This window comes from Cebus imitator, unplaced genomic scaffold (genome assembly GCF_001604975.1).
Source record: "Cebus imitator isolate Cc_AM_T3 unplaced genomic scaffold, Cebus_imitator-1.0 Scaffold109, whole genome shotgun sequence".
Lineage (NCBI taxonomy): Eukaryota > Metazoa > Chordata > Mammalia > Primates > Cebidae > Cebus > Cebus imitator.
Window position 1 is genome coordinate 1,479,515 of NW_016107424.1, and position 5,092 is coordinate 1,484,606.

The 5,092-nt window shown below is 40.0% G+C and overlaps 1 protein-coding gene across 1 annotated transcript in view; it reads right to left on the reverse strand.

Moving 5' to 3' along the window:
• CUNH8orf88 (chromosome unknown C8orf88 homolog) overlaps positions 1-3,040 on the reverse strand; it is a 24,376-nt gene extending 21,336 nt beyond the window's left edge. Inside the window, exon 1 of the mRNA XM_017538066.2 lies at positions 2,889-3,040. The gene's annotated coding sequence lies outside the window, so the exon portion shown is untranslated. The remainder of the gene's footprint in view (positions 1-2,888) is intronic.
• Positions 3,041-5,092: the final 2,052 nt, after the last annotated feature.

A 5,092-nucleotide genomic window follows, 5' to 3' on the forward strand; every position in this document is an offset into this window, starting at 1 on the left:
TTATAAGCACAAGTAGAAAAAATACTTAAAATAAATAGTTATTAGTATTTTCCATGTGGAAGAGTATATTTAAAATAAGGACCAAAAAGCAACCTACTATACATTGCTTTATTAGATGTTTATCCTACCTATTTTAGTTAAGATCCCAATACTAGTATGTAGTAACTTTCCATCCTGTTCCCCATATGAAACTAGTGAATCAGAATACAATAGAATAGAGTACTTTGGCACACACTTCCTTGTTTTTCATTGCTCAGCTGAAATTTAGTTGTAGGTTGTTAAGTCTTTTCCAAATGCTGAGCAAGACAAATCCACAGTATTCAAACTAGGGATTTTCAAGAGTTGAGGATTACAGAACTCTATTACATGAATTTGCAACAAAAGTAAATAAATAAAAATTAAAAGCTCTTTTGTTGCCACCTACCCTTCAATTTACAATAAGAAAGATACAGCAACAGCTCCCTTTATATAAATCCATATCAGTTAAGGAAATTAGAATAGATGGTGTCATGCAATATTCTGTTTAATATATATATATTTTTTCTTAATGAACTATGCCTGCATGGAATCATTGACATTATAGGGGACAAGTTGGGGATTACAATGCATATTACATCTCACCATCATGTTATTAATAAAAAAGGTTAAGTGTTTATGTAAAGTAATTATTATTGTAAAACTGATTCATGAGATTATAATTAAGGACTCCATAAACCAAAACCGAATTCTCAGTTTAGTAAAAAATAATAAAGACTTAACTGCACTACAAAGTCATTATACAAAATAAGTTCAATCTTAGACTCTAATGCCTGCTTAATCCATGGAATGTAGAGATCAAAAAATTTCCCTTGAAGCTACTGGTACTACCTAGAGTAGACATGTATGATATCAACTATTCAAAGCACAGTTACAAAAGAAACAGAATTCTGCCTACAACACTGGGTAGCAAGTAGTGGGCCTATCATAATGTTGTAAAATGTAAATTTTAAAATGTAAATGTATATTTACATGGCATAAATGCTTTGTAAGGGATATTTTGAGCCAACATCTCCAAAAAACTTTCTATTAATACATGCTGAGAAATGGTTGCTGAATCTTTTTTTTTCCAAGTTCACATACGCTTAACAAATCATCTTTAAAGGCCAAATTGTATGAATAGAATATTGGTAAATCAGTTATTTACAGTTGCTATTCTACATCTGGCAATACTAACTATATCTTAGGTTCCTTTTCTGTTTTAAAAAATTCACCTAAGTATGAATCCTCACACCCTATCAGTCCTAATATAACCAATAAACCTAGAATTTTCTAAAATACAATGGGATAATAAGCAGATATACTGACCAATTTGGACAAAATCTTATTAATCTTATTTTTTAATTAACGTGCCATTTTTAAGGTCCTACTACATACTAAATGCCTTACATATATCATCTCATTTAATTTTAAGCAATATATGAACTGTGGAAGAAAATTATCCTTAGCCCCACTTTACAGATAAGAAACCCGAGGCTTAAAAAATAAGAGACATGCCCAAGTCTGCACAGCTACAAAGGGCTAGACGTCAGGAACTGACAACAAAGTTCACACTTTTGTACCAAAACTTGCCTATTTGGTACATAAAAGAAAGACATCTGACTTTCCATTTATTCCATGTGAACACTGTGTGTATAGATTTAAAAATTAACGATGAAAAGTAACATTTATAAAGCCACGCAGAATAAATTGGTACATGCTAATAATTTCCATTTCCTCAATTTACCGTTTTTCTTAGAATACTAAATAAATTAGGGAGTACTGTGCTTTCCTCACGCTACAGACATGGTATACTGCCATACTAACCACAGATCACAGCATGTAAAACATACTCTGCACTGTTTTTAGAAGCTGAGTACTAAACTTAAAGTCTAACATAAATTCTAGTCTTCTTTGGAAAGAGCTGATGATTCCGCTGCTGTTGAGAAATGAGATCATATGAAGTGAAATAATGAAATGAAAAGACCATATTTGCATTTACCTTGTGTATATTTCATATATGATAACCAGATAAAATTTCATCTCAATTTCCAACTTCAAAACATTACAGAGTTAGGATTCCTTGCAACCAAATGCTGCTTGTAAGTAAATTGCTCATACTAACAAAATGACTGACGAAAAGTAACATACAGGACATTTCGGGGAGTAAGAAATAAACCACTTATGATTCAAGTGGTGAAAGACATTTCATGTTTCACGTATCTGGTTGCACTATTAAAAAAAAATTAAAACGAAAATATCCAAAAACTAGAAGCTAAGAGAGTTCCATCATATTTTCCATTTCATGCCTTCTCTTTATAATTAATTTTAAAAAATTTTTTTTGGTCCATTTGAGGGATTTCTCAAAACAAACACAATTTAACATTTAGATGGGCTAAAGCTGTCCAGGTAATAGGTGTCTGTGATTACTTTAGTCATGTAATTGGCCTTTACGTAGCTGTGACTAAAATACCAGCAATGAAAACCTGTGCCACCAGGAGTAGGGGGCAAATCGTCTTGAAAGCCTCCCACCGCCTGGCACCAGGTGCTGGGGCAGAGCCAGGGGGAGCTGTGTACTTAGCTCCTTTTTTGGCGGTGGCTGTGGTCTCGGCTACTTGGCCCTCCGCCGGGTTCACCCGGCACCCTACACTTTCCTTCCCCCCTTCCAAAGCGCTCACTTCCATCCCACTCCCACTTCAGGGTCCACAGGGGACCGAAGGGGCCCTCAGAGATTTCCCGACCCGCCTCAGAGCTTCTCTCCCTCGTCTCAACTTTTCTGGGGTTGGGCCTGGGAGACGGCGCTCACCCGCCTCCTCACACCGCGGGACTCGACTTTCGTCCCCTAGTGTCGCTCATCCTCCCCAGACACTTACCGCCTCAAGATCCACGAGGATTTCGGGGCAGCAGCGTCGCCACGCTCAGCCCAGACTTGGAGGCCGAGCGCCCTGCTGCCCGTCGGGGAACGGCTCCAGCCGCTCGTCCGCTCGCTGACCCGGGTGGCGGCGGCGGGGGGCGGGGCGGGAGGCGGCTCCGAGGGTCGCGAGGCTGGCCCGGGGCGGGCACGGGGCGTGGCCTCGGGCGCCGAGCCCGAGAGCGGCAGCACGCCTGCAGGGCTAGAACCGTTAAACAGGTGGCGCGCGCTTCCCCGGGTGCGCTGGGCACGTGGGGTTGGAGCGGCGCCGCCGGGAACCGGTCGTCGAAGGCAGGAGGGCGCGAGTGAGGTGAGGTGCTAATGGGCTCGCCCTGGACAGGGCGCGCCTGCGGGAACAGCCTTCGGGACCCCAGTGCGTGTCCCTGCTTGTGCAAAGACGTGGGGGGCCTGGCGGCGGGCTCCAGGCAGCGTCTGTGAGGGAGGCCGCCTCTGTGAGGGAGGCCGCCTCTGTGAGGGAGGCCGCCGTCGTGCTGACGACTGAGTCCCACCCCCCCTCCCGTCCCCCCTCTGGCCCGTCAGAGCGGCAGGCAGGCCCTGCTTTCCTCTTGGTGCATTTAGAGGGTGCCAGAATTAGGGTTGGCAGAGACATGGTTTATGTCAGATGGGTATACAGCGTTTCACACAAACTGCCATCCTGAAAGGAACAAAATGAATTAAGGCAACTTATTTCTTTTTAAGCTTCACCGTCAATCCTTTTGCTCATTTTTGTTATCTTTGAGTATCCCCTCTGGGGATACCTGTTTGTACTGAGGGACGTGGGAGTGGCAGTCCCTCACGTCCCCAGGAGCAAGAAGGACAGTTGAAAATGGGAAACACTAAACGGTTTTAAGTGGGGCACTATCTGGATTTACCATTTTGGAAGGTATAAAGTTTCACTAGCACTTCCATGTATAGTCAAGTTATTGCTAGCTGTCTCTGTGTAGAAATGGCTCCCAGAAACACTCCTGCCATCCACTGAGACAACTCACATGGCATCAGAGACTAGGGTCCAGGGTCAGACATGAGTCATGATAAGAAGGAATCCCTTAGGGTGAGGCACCAGAAGTTTGCACAGTGGAATCAATATATTCTAACCACCAGATGTTGAACATTTTAAGTGCAGGATGTGATTTTCATCCATCTAGTCACAACCGAAGTTTTCTTCTTCAGGATATGCTTAACAATGCAACATGTATAATTTTATATGCAACTTACAATAAAATTATTTTGTGCATATCACTGAAGTCAGTAGAAACTATTGTGACAAAAATGTAAATTGGAAAATTTCCAATTCAGATCAATATTAGTAATTTATTGAGAGGAAGACAGAAATTAGAGTAGAATAGACAGACTGCTTGATTTTTTTTATAATTGAGGAAGAAAAATGAACCATGTAAACACATTGAAACTTTTCAAAATGTCTTACTGATGTGACATAAAATATTGGCATCTATAAAGATAATCTAGAACTCATACCTTTACAAGAAGAACTCGACAACAAACAGGTTAATGATTTTTAGCAACTTAAAGACTATTTAAGGTTAGTTACTGCCTAAGAAAAATTGAAGTGCCCTGAAATCAGAGTTCACATAAGAACCTACCTCATGACAAGTTTCCCCAAATTTAATAGAACTAAAAATAGACATTATTACCAACAACAAATCGTGAAACTGCAATAACTTTTCTAAGCTTCCAATAATAAAAAATAAATGTTGACTAACTTTGCTTGAAGGGAATAGCACATTATTCATTCTCATCCTGTCAAATGACAAGGCAATAAAAAATGTAAAACTAAAAATATAGGCAAAACATAGTGATGGTTCAGGTAGTTAATTTAAAATATCATTTTACTGAATTTCTAAAATATTTGTGGTATTTATCTTTTTTAAAATCTCTAATTTGTTGTTATTGATTTTCTTATTCTAAGTAAATATTTACTTTGGTTTCCCCACCCCCAGTCCGATTCCTGCCCTGCCTCAGTCACTCAAAGAATTGGAGAATGTATTGAAAAAAAGCGACAGTAGAAATAGAAACCCCAGTTAGAAGGATAATAATTTCTTTTTTTTCCCATTTATTTATTTTATTGCATTTTAGGTTTTGGGGTACATGTGAAGAACATGCAAAATTGTTGCATAGGAACACACGTGGCAGTGTGATTTGCTGCCT